This window comes from Schistocerca piceifrons, chromosome 5 (assembly GCF_021461385.2).
Source record: "Schistocerca piceifrons isolate TAMUIC-IGC-003096 chromosome 5, iqSchPice1.1, whole genome shotgun sequence".
In the NCBI taxonomy this organism is placed as follows: Eukaryota; Metazoa; Arthropoda; class Insecta; order Orthoptera; family Acrididae; genus Schistocerca; species Schistocerca piceifrons.
The window spans coordinates 645,658,763-645,671,480 of NC_060142.1; positions in this window are offsets into that span (position 1 = coordinate 645,658,763).

Below are 12,718 nucleotides of genomic sequence, written 5' to 3' on the forward strand. Positions count from 1 at the left end.
TTTATTACTGGCCAATGAGTGCCAATGATTACTATAAATAGATGAATTATGTAAATAGTATGCCATTAATTAACTCTTGCTTTGAATGATCATTTTTAAATAATGTATAAAAATGGTTTGTAACTGGCCAATGAGTGCCAATGTTCACTGTAATCAGATGATTTATGAACATTATTCTGTAATACTTCATACATAGTACAGAAGTGTTCAGTAACTAGGCGATGAGTGCCAACAATTAGTCAAATCGGTTGATAGACTAGTGTAATTCTCAATGATGACTAGCATGAGACTTAATGTCCTTCACCTTCTGACCTAATTACCAGAAATTACTGCAATATACGTTTATCCTGTCTATCCTCATGCTCATGGAGCACTATGTTTGGTTTCTGCACTAATGCTACATTGGTGAATGAGTGTGGTGTTGACACATCATGGTGTCCACCACCTTGAACAATGGAGATGTTACTATAGGTCCACCGTTTGGTGTACCTAATGTACTACCAAAATGATAACATGGAATATTAATACGACATTTCAGTGTCTTGACTACACCGATTAATACTTCAGGGAGGAGAACTTCAGATTGTCTCACTTGGTGTTGTGCTTCTGTAGAAAGATATGGACTTTCAGTGCAGCTACGTGCAACCTAATGTGCTACAACCATGATGCAATCCTTCCCTTTCCTATCCTAGTTCTAATAAAATGGTAACAAAAAAATACTACAGTGCATATGCACTTTATGTCATTTGTTAATATGTTTTGTACTCATTGCGTATACATTTTGTCATTGCCTGATGTGTTCCGTACTACACTGTGTATGCCCCTTTATGTCATTTGTTAATATGATTTGTCCCTCATTGCGTATACATTTTGTGATTTCTTGATATGTTCTGTACTCAGTGCATGTGCACTATATTTCATTTCATGTTACGCACTTATACATATGTATATACTCTGTGACTGTAAACTTAGTTATTTAAGAAAAATTGCGTATATATTTTGTGATTTCTTGATATGTTCTGTACTCAGTGCATGTGCACTCTATTTCATTTTATGTTCTGTACTTATATATATGTATATACTCTGTGGCTGTCAACTAAGTTAATTAAGTAGATTTTAGAAAAATTTGTTGCTCATGGCAAGTCCAATTGACTCACCATCGCTGCCAAATTTTTGCCCCCCCAGTGGAGGGTTATGTAAGAGGTATATGCTGCCTGCGATATGTAAGCTATAAGAGAATCTGAGACCAAAGACCAGTGTTGACTGCAGCACGAACTGTGTAGCAGTAGCAGTAAGTTGTTGCTAGCTAGCAGTCGCCTGTCTGCGCTTGTCAGTCGAGTCTGGTGTATCATGTTGGCTGGGCCGGCCGCGGTGCAGCAATGACGGAGCCTGAGTATTATTGTATAAGGTAAAAAAAAAGCAGCCTCGCGCATATCTAGTAATATTATGTAAACTCACATGTAAATCTTTTAAAAATGTCCTAATAATAATCTTTGTCTAATTTCTAACAAGCATTCACTTCAATTTAAAGAATTTAATTTTTTTTAATGCATGATCATTCCGATTGTTGCAAAAGAAAAATCATTTGCTTCCTTTCATAAATAACAAATGTATAGGCCAGCATTGCACAGAGCTGTGCCGGAAAAGAGCTATTGTAAGAGCAGATAGTTGCCGACTTTATAGAGGTGAGAATTTTTGCTTTTTATTCAGAATGATCTTAACAGGGCCATGACGCAGCACTGCTGTCGTCCAAATTTTACCACGTTACGGAATTTATTTTTTATTACGAGGTTTAGGAATTTTTCTGTTTCGAGCTTATATTAAATGAGAAAAGAATTTTGTGGGTACATTAAATGGGAACCAATTTTGCTCAGAGGTTACACAAAAAATAGAATCATATTATTATTATTATTATTATTATTAATTAAGTTTTGTTGTGAGGTTACACAAAAATTAGAATCATTAACCAAATAATATTTAAATTATTTCGTGTGTGGAGGTTACAAGGCTACAACCCTGTCTCACTCCCTTCCCAACCACTGCTTCCCTTCCATGCCCCTTGACTCTTATAACTGCCAGCTGGTTTCTGTACAAATTGTAAATAGCCTTACGCTCTCTGTTTTTACCCCTGCCACCTTTAAAATTTGAAAGAGTGTATTCCAGTCAACACTGTCAAAAGCTTTGTCCTAATCATTATCATTTCATATACAACGACGCGCGAGTCGCCGAAGTTGCGTCAAATCGAAAGACTTGCACCAGGCGAGCGGTCTACCTCGTTACACGCCATTCATTCATTCATTCTAAGTCTACAAATTCTAGAAACGTAGGTGTGTCTTTCCTTTATCTTTCTTCTAAGATAAGTCGTAAGGTCAGTATTGCCTCACGTGTTCCAATATTTCTATGGAATCCAAACTGATCTTCCCCGAGGTCTGCTTCTCCCGGTTTTTCCATTCGTCTGTAAAGAATTCGCGTTAGTATTTTGTAGCTGTGACTTATTAAACTGATAGTTCGGTAATTCTCACATCTGTCAACACCCGCTTTCTTTGGGATTGAAATTATTATATTCTTCTTGAAGTCTGAGGGTATTTAGCCTGTCTCACACATCTTGCTCACCTGATTGTAGAGTTTTGTCAGGACTGGCTCTCCCAAGGCCGTCTGTAGTTCTAATGGAATGTTGTCTACTCCCGGGGCCTTGTTTCGACTCAGGTCTTGCAGTGCTCTGTCAAACACTTCACGCAGTATCATATCTCCCATTTCATCTTCATCTACATCCTCTTCCATTTCCATAATACTGTCCTCAAGTACATCGCCCTTGTATACACCCTCTGTATACTCCTTCCACCTTTCTGCTTTCCCTTCTTTGCTTAGAACTGGGTTTCAATCTGTGCTCTTGATACTCATTCAAGTGGTTCTCTTTTCTCCAAAGGTCTCTTTAACTTTCCTGTATTCAGTATCTATCTTACCCCTAGTGGGATGAGCCTCTACATCCTTGCATTTGTCCTCTAGCCATCCCTGCTTAGCCATTTTGCACTTCCTGTCGATATCAATTTTGAGACGTTTGTATTATTTTTGTTGGCCTGCTTTATTTACTGCATTTTTATAATTTCTTCCTTCATCAATTAAATTCAAAATTTCTTCTGTTACCCAAAGATTTGTAATAGTCGTCGTTTTTTTACCTACTTCATCCTTTGCTGCCTTCACTACTTCATCCCTCAGCGCTACCCATTCTTCTTCTGCTGTATTTCTTACCCCCATTCCTGATGAAACGTCCCCTTAGTGAAATTAATGAATTACTGTGCTGATAAACCTCTTACATTATTTGCTTTTCAAACAGCTGAGCAAAACTGAACGTACTCAGACATTACTCTCTTTACTTATTCTGATCAACACTAAACTGACACACAATATTTTTAGCGCAACACAATCTGACTTTTAATAATCCCTACAAAAGAATGACCCTGACTGACATTAACCTATACCTTTCACAAATCACTTACCTCACAAAAATCTTCGTTACTCGAACTACTGCAATACAGCGAGTGCCACTACTGCCAGATAAATAAAAGATTCAAACTACTGAAGGCACTAACTACTGATAGGCATATTTAGCAAATGAAAGATTTCGATAGAGAACAAACCATGTATTTACCTTAATAGTTTTCAAAAGTCACAATATATATATAGTAGTTCATGACATCCAGTCTTACAAATTTACTGTCTCTGATTGACACACGTCCAGGTCATCCGCTCTCAAAACTCCACCATCTCTCTCCCCACATCCACTACTGCTGGCAGCTCACCTCCAACTGCCAATGTTACGCGCTGTAAACAGCCAACTGCCCAACACTACAATAGCGAATATTACTACAATGCCACCCAGCCACAGACTCCACACAGCACAGCCAGTTATTTTCATACAGAGCGCTACGTGGCTGTGTAAGAACCTAAACAGCCTACTTACACTGTCAATTGTTCTCTTATGCTCTCCCTGAAACTCTGTACAACCTCTGGTTTACTCAGTTTATCCAGGTCCCATCTCCTTAAATTCCCACCCATTTGCAGTTTTTCCGTTTTAATCTACAGTTCATAACCAATAGATTGCGGTCAGAGTCCACATCTGCCCTGGTAATGTCTTACAATTTAAAACCTGATTCCTAAATCTCTGTCTTACTATTATATAATCTATCTGATACCTTTTAGTATCTCCAGGCTTCCTCCATGCATACAGCCTTCTTTTATGATTCTTGAACCAAGTGTTAGCTATGATTAAGTTATGCTCTGTGCAGAATTCTACCAGACGGCTTCCTCTTTCATTTCTTACCCCCAATCCGTATTCACCTACTATATTTCCTTCTCTCCCTTTTCCTACTCTCGAATTATAGTCACCCATGACTATTATATTTTCGTCTCCCTTCATCACCTGAATAATTTCTTTTATCTCATCATAGATTTCATCAATTTCTTCATCATCTTCAGAGCTAGTTGGCATATAAACTTATACTACTGTAGTAGGCGTGGGCTTCGTGTCCATCTTAGCCACAATAATACGTTCACTATGCTGTTTGTAGTACCTTACCGCACTCCTTTTTTTTATTCATTATTAAACCTACTCCTGCATTACCCCTATTTGATTTTGTATTTATAACTCTGTATTCACCTGACCAAAAGTCTTGTTCCTTCTGCCACCGAACTTCACTAATTCCCACTATATATAACTTTAACCTATCCATTTTCATTTTTAAATTTTCTAACCTACCTGCCTGATTAAGGGATCTGACATTCCACACTCCGATCCGTAGAACGCCAGTTTTCTTTCTCCTGATAACGACGTCATCTTGTGTAGTCCCCGCCCGGAGATACGAATGGGGGACTATTTCACCTCCGTAATATTTTACCCAAGAGGACGCCATCATCATTTAACCATACAGTAAAGCTGCATGCCCTCGGGAAAAATTACGGCTGTAGTTTCCCCTTGCTTTCAGCCGTTCTCAGTACAAGCACAGCAAGGCCGTTTTGGTTAGTGTTACGAGGCCAGATCAGTAAATCATCCAGACTGTTGCCCCTGAAACTACTGAAAAGGCTGCTGCCCCTCTTCAGGAACCACACGTTTCACTGACCTCTCAACAGATACCCCTCCGTTGTAGTTGCACCTACGATACAGACATCTGCATCGCTGAGGCACGCAAGCCTTCCCACTACCGGCAAGGTCCATGGACATGGGTGGGGGGGGTAGCTGGTTGATATATTCTTTTAAAATTTCACACGCAAAAAAGATAATAATATCCCCAATAATAATAATATCCCTATCGGAAAAAGCACTATTAACTGCTCAGAGGTGTCCTCTACGGGAAGTGCCAAGTAAAATGATCTATCACCATGACTTCTGAGCACGGAAGTGATTTCTCCTTTTTACGCGATGAACGAAAGTGTTGAAAAAAGTTTATGGTCTACTGAAGCGCTCCAAGCGTACCAGGCCCGAGGTATAAACTCGTACAAGATCGTGTCGCATTTTCTTTTGATGATAACCGTAAACACAGAATATCGCTACTAGCATAACAGTGCCAAAGTCTGATTTTACATTAGTGTATCACTAATTATTTATGGAATTTACAAAGATTTAAAAACTTCCGTGAAAATATTTACGAAAAGTGCACTATAGTCACTTGCTCAGAAAGGTCCTTGTGATAATGAAACGACCAAAAACAGAAAGAAAACCCAAAGTACGGGAAGTGCACCAAAAAGCAATATGGCAGACTCAGCTGGAACGTAACCACAGCAAACAGCTACTAGCTCGCGCATGCGCAGTGAGGCCACTAGTACCGAATTTAGAAGGGGCCCTATTCCTTTATCCTTGGAATTACTGCGCTTCGCTACTAACGCGAGCATAATAGTGAGCTCGTTAACACGATAGACGGCCGCCATTCGCAGAAGTGACTGTCAGTCGATTACAAATTCATTCATCGTGTAAGACGGGCGTGAAAGTGGAAATAATTTAGCCACATGCCACGCGATTTTGTCAACATTACGGATGACACTCAAAGAGTAGCTTCCGTGAAATATAAGCAATCGAGGACGGTGTGCAGCCCACTTCCTACTTTTACCGATAATGCTTTTCGTAGCTCCCCGGCTCTAACGTCATCTGAGGCACAGCGCACGTAGGCGACTGACGCGGACAGATTGATGTCTCGATGCGAAGTGTCTCATCTTACTGCCTCACTGGCTGTATTTAGACATGGGCCAGCGGACCGCCAACCGGCACTTTTGCCGTTCGTTGGATTGGCGTTTCATTTTTGGCTTCGTGGCATTCGCTTCAGAACTGTTCCAGAGATTCGACAGGCAGTAGACCGCTCCATTCGCACCATCAGCAGAACAGGCTCTGCTAACAGTATACTACGCCTTCCACATCGCTGGCAACGGGTTCTACACAACATTGGAACTACCTTGAAGGACACTAACAGGTGCAAACATGTAACTCTGTTGTATCGGGTGTGAATAAATAGTTGCCACTATTTTGTTCCAACTGTCGTATGTTTCATTGTACATCTTCATCACACATCGCAATACCTCTATTTTGTGTACTAACTTGACCAGAAGATGATATTGGCCTATAGCCGCTGATATTTAATGCCTCTACAGTTTTGATTCGCTGATGTTCAGAAAGGCATTTACGCTCCGTAGTTCTGAAAATACAAGAAACTGGTGTATCACATATTCAGTATGGGTATGTTCTGGTTAAACAAATTACTTCTTGATAATATATTCGATAGTTCGTGTGTTATTTCTATTTTAAGTTATATAACCTGAATTTAACATAAAAATGCGTCCCTCTGTCTCCTGTAATAGTAGGGTTGTATTTCTGGTCCCATTAAACATTTTTCAATGGCGTCAGCTAGTCAGTCTTCCTCTCTCCTATTCAGAATGAGGAATTCATTCATGTCCCAACTGCATAAACAGATATAGGCCTGGATGGAGACACTACTGCAATCAACACAGATCTGTATTTACACGTCTGCAGCATTGTTAACTAAGGACTGGCCATGACGTTTCAAGATCTCCAAACAATTCACACTTATCTATCTTGCCTTTAATTCTTTTCCATTCTTGTCGTTCAATATACACTGAAATAAATTAGTTTTTTTAACGACTAGGTAGTGAAATATTTATAATCTTTCCTTTTTCACAAGTTCTTTCTTGGTTGTCCACACTGCCTTTTCTTTTTTGTTTGGTAACGTTATCAAAGACCTGCAACATGAACCATTGTTGTAATCGTAATATTCACCGATTAGATTGAAACTGCGAGAGCCGGCCGGAGTGGCCGAGAGGTTCTAGGCGCTTCAGTCGGGAACCGCGCGACGGCTACAGTCGCAGGTTCGAATCCTGCCTCGGGCATGGATGTGTGTGATGCCCTTAGGTTAGTTAGGTTTAAGTAGTTCTAAGTTCTAGGGGACTGATGACCTCAGATGTTATGTCCCAGAGAGCTCAGAGCCATTTTTGAAGCTGCGAGAACATGGATCTTTTTAAATAAAAAATTAGGATTCATGGCTTACTGACAAATTCTACGTTATCTTCTTTACATTAGTAAGTCTCCAACAAAATTATGTACGAGTGGCGTTCAGTACCTGATACAACGCATTTTTTTTCTTGGCCAGTTTATGTTGAAAAAATACAAAATTTGTTGCAGGAAATCATGGAATATGCCCGCTTCACCACCTATAGTTTTTTAAGTTCCAGTCGATGGCGGCGCTATACATACCCTCCAAAATGGCGTCTGTAACGGAGGTGCCTTCCAAGCAGAGAGCTGTCATTCACTTTCTTTTGGCGGAAAACTACAGCATCGGAGATATTCACAGGCACTTGCAGAATTTCTACGGAGACCTCACAGTGATCAAAAGCACGGTAAGTCGTTGGGTAATGTGTCAGTCATCATCCAAAAAAAGGTCACGGGAACCTGTCCGATCTCTCGCGTGTAGTCCGGCCGCACACACCCTGAGGAATTTGAAGAAACTACTTCAGCATGTTCGTCAACAAAAAATGCAAACTAACTTATCCGTCACAACAAAATGTCTCACAGAAGTCTCCACAGCTGAGAAGCTCTCATGAAACTTCACTGGACTGTTCTACCTGATGCACCCTACAGCCTAGATCTCACACCATCCGACTCCCATCTTTTTGGCACATCGAAGGATGGAGTCTGCCGGAAGGAGTACGTCGATAGTGGGGAAGTTATTGACGCAGAAAGACGGTGGTTCAGACATCAACCAGAAGAGTGCAACCATGCCAGCATCCAGGTCCTTGCAGTAACGTGGCCTAAGGCCGTTGCATTGAACGGAGATTATGTTGAAATATATGGTTTTGTAGCCTAAAGAATGGTGAATAATATGGTGTTTTGGAATCCTGAATAAAACCAGTCTGCTTTCAGAAAGAAAATGTTCAAATGGTTCAAATGGCTCTGAGCACTATGGGACTCAACTGCTGTGGTCATAAGTCCCCTAGAACTTAGAACTACTTAAACCTAACTAACCTAAGGACAGCACACAACACCCAGCCATCACGAGGCAGAGAAAATCCCTGACCCCGCCGGGAATCGAACCCGGGAACCCGGGCGTGGGAAGCGAGAACGCTACCGCACGACCACGAGATGCGGGCAAAGAAAATGTGTTGCATTATTTATTGAAAGCCCCTTGTAGATGAGCACCGTATCTGTCACCATTACTAGAATGTGGAACTCCAAATCGAACACCATGTGGGCGGCGGATGGTAAATTTAGTTCTTCTATTGTCTGTATTGTTGCTGTTCTCAACACAGGCTCTCTAACTACGATGTTGGCAACCAGAAAGTGATTAGCAAAAATGTGATGCCTATAATTAAAATTCACTGTGCCCACTCTTATGGAGAAATAAATTTATTGCTCATTGAAGTTCACTATGCTGAGGATTTAGGATGTCTGGGATTCATAGAAAATGCAGTTTACTATAGCAATTTTCACTATATTCTGAAAACGATAAAGCGTAAAATTCTAGATAAATGTTTAACCAAGGAATGCTACTCTCAGATACTGTACTATCAGAGCTGTTCAGAGTCTATTGCGTGGATCCTATTATCATTAGATAACGAAACTGTTCAATAACCGTTATGGATGTAAATGTTCAAAGTGAATGCTCACCAGAATTTGATGTTAATACTCATCAAATGCCACGCTAGTAATGATAGGTCTGTCCTGCGGCGACACGTGAAAATACGGCATACGCAAAACTGAGAATAAATCACTGAAGTCGTTCCACAATCAACACCTTACCCCAATTTGAACTCATTGTTATGTGCGTACCGAGTTACATAATACGGCATCCAAGGCTGTTCCTTGCAACTGCACAAGCGCGACGCTGGTTCCTATACGGAGTGCGCGCTGATACGAATCTAGAAGAGAACTGGGGCCTTACTCTAGCTTGTACGCTCTTATTTATATAGCCGCGGTGCAGATCGCCGAAGACACAGCCGACAACATTTGCCTCACTGACCAGCCCCTGGGGCAAGCAGAACACAATTTCAAGTTACTAAATAATTAATTGCTTCATTCGCTGAAGGTCAGTGAAGCTCTTGATTTAATTGTACACTCAGCACACAGGTACGTATTTATAATCAAATTCTAATGTGGCTAGTGTTGTGGACTGACAAGACAGCCAGTCCACAGTGACGGGTAACCGAAAGGCACGCGCTTAAACTCACGCTGGCTGGCGTGAGGTCTGAAACAGGATACGTAATGAATGCTATAAAGAAAAGTACGTAGCTGCTGGAATACTTAACTTTAATCCACAATTGGTGAACATTGGTCTTGTTACTGTACATGCTTCATCTACATCTACATCTACATCTACATTAATACTCCGCAAGCCACCCAACGGTGTGTGGCGGAGGGCACTTTACGTGCCACTGTCATTACCTCCCTTTCCTGTTCCAGTCGCGTATAGTTCGGGGGAAGAACGACTGTCTGAAAGCCTCCGTGCGCGCTCGAATTTCTCTAATTTTACATTCGTGATCTCCTCGGGAGGTATAAGTAGGGGGAAGCAATATATTCGATACCTCATCCAGAAACGCACCCTCTCGAAACCTGGACAGCAAGCTACACCGCGATGCAGAGCGCCTCTCTTGCAGAGTCTGCCACTTGCGTTTATTAAACATCTCCGTAACGCTATCACGGTTACCAAATAACCCTGTGACGAAACGCGCCGCTCTTCTTTGGATCTTCTCTATCTCCTCCGTCAGACCGATCTGGTACGGATCCCACACTGATGAGCAATACTCAAGTATAGGTCGAACAAGTGTTTTGTAAGCCACCTCCTTTGTTGATGGACTACATTTTCTAAGCACTCTCCCAATGAATCTCGACCTGGTACCCGCCTTACCAACAATTAATTTTATATGATCATTCCACTTCAAATCGTTCCGCACGCATACTCCCAGATATTTTACAGAAATAACTGCTACCAGTGTTTGTTCCGCTATCATATAATCATACAATAAAGGATCCTTCTTTCTATGTATTCGCAATACATTACATTTGTCTATGTTAAGGATCAGTGGCCACTCCCTGCACCAAGTGCCTATCCGCTGCAGATCTTCCTGCATTTCGCTACAATTTTCTAATGCTGCAACTTCTCTGTATACTACAGCATCATCCGCGAAAAGCCGCATGGAACTTCCGACACTATCTACTAGGTCATTTATATATATTGTGAAAAGCAATGGTCCCATAACACTCCCCTGCTAAAAGCTCTTCAATCCAGCCACACAGCTGGTCTGATATTCCGTAGGCTCTTACTTTGTTTATCAGGCGACAGTGCGGAACTGTATCGAACGCCTTCCGGAAGTCAAGAAAAATAGCATCTACCTGGGAGTCTGTATCTAATATTTTCTGGGTCTCATGAACAAATAAAGCGAGTTGGGTCTCACACGATCGCTGTTTCCGGAATCCATGTTGATTCCTACATAGTAGATTCTGGGTTTCCAAAAACGACATGATACTTGAGCAAAAAACATGTTCTAAAATTCTACAACAGATCGACGTCAGAGATATAGGTCTATAGTTTTGCGCATCTGCTCGACGGCCCTTCCTGAAGACTGGGACTATCTGTGCTCTTTTCCAAGTAGCAACTGACTTAGCTGAAGGCTATGCTAACTATCGTCTTGGCAAATGAGAGAGTCTTCGTCAGTGTCTGTTGCTAGCTACGTCGGCTGTACAACTGGGCGAGTGCTAGTAAGTCTCTCGAGACCTGCCGTGTGGTGGCGCTCGGTCTGCTATCACTGACAGTGGCGACACGCGGGTCCGACATGTAGTAATGGACCGCGGCTGATTTAAAGCTACCACCTAGCAAGTGTGGTGTCTGGCGGTGACACCACAGCTAGGTTAAATAGTTTTGGCGAGAGAATTATTTTAGTTGTACTGCACGCAATAGATGAGCTCTGAACTTAGCCTTTGAAGAGACGCTACAGCTACAGTTTTATACCTCCCTTTTTTGAAACTTCTCACATCTTCGTTATTATAGCGTATCTCCACTCTTCCTAAATCTAAACATCCTAGCTTTATCTAATCACTTACTTAATCTATCTTCCTTCCGAACTTTTAGGACACAAAAACAAAAAATCATTTCAACCAACTTTGTGAGATCCAGCATGCTGTTTCCATTAAATTACAATGAAAAAGGAATCCGAATATAAATTTTGAAGTTCCTAGCTCCTTCCTGTTGCGCTGATGATTTTTACGTAAAACGTCCAAATTTCGAAAACTGTTAAAGTTACTAAACTGAAACTTATCACGTTATTATTTTCGCATGACTTCTGACATGCTGTTAGCTTTTGAGATCATTTGCTTTACTTTTAAGGTATTCTGCAACATTCGTGACGTCATAGCTAGTTACAGCGGACGAGGCTGGCACACAATGGAAAGCATAAGGCTCAAAAATGGCTCAAATGGCTCTGAGCACTATGGGACTCAAGTGCTGTGGTCATCAGTCCCCTAGAACTTAGAACTACATAAACCTAACTAACATAAGGACATCACACACATCCATGCCCGAGGCAGGATTCGAACCTGCGACCGTAGCAGCAGCGCGGCTCCGGACTGGAGCGCCTAGAACCGCACGGCCACCGCGGCCGGCGAAAGCATAAGAATTCTATATGGCGTGAGTAGGCTGCTTCCCTACAACCAGCTCGCTGCCTCACATACATGATTCACGAAACGAATGGGTTAACGTGTTCTGGCGTCTCGGAGTATACACAGATATTCAGTTCATGATGCGAAGCGTACAACTCTTGCACGAAACGAACGGTGAAGAACGTGGAGTGGATATGAGAATGTTGAGTTTTTGTGTGCATGTAAGTGACATTTTTTTCGTTTTCTAAGTCGACTGACGTTACCCCGAAGCAGTACTTCAACACTTTTCCTGTTCACCACCTTCATTCTGCCTGCCATTTGCTTCTAGTCGACGCAGTTAATCTGTTGATAACCCGAGAGAATTTTATCAACTGCCTTTAATGCGCCTGCTCCTTCTCTCATGTGTACCCGCAGCTGGTACGCTTCCTGTAAAATTTTGCTTTTGCTCGGCTGACGTGGCCGGCGGAACGCTGATAGCAGTAGTGTTTCCACTAGGCGCGGCTTTGGTTTGGAGGCCGCGAGGGGATTAAGCCAGGCAGCAGCCGTAAGCGAACACGGCCTCCCGTTCGC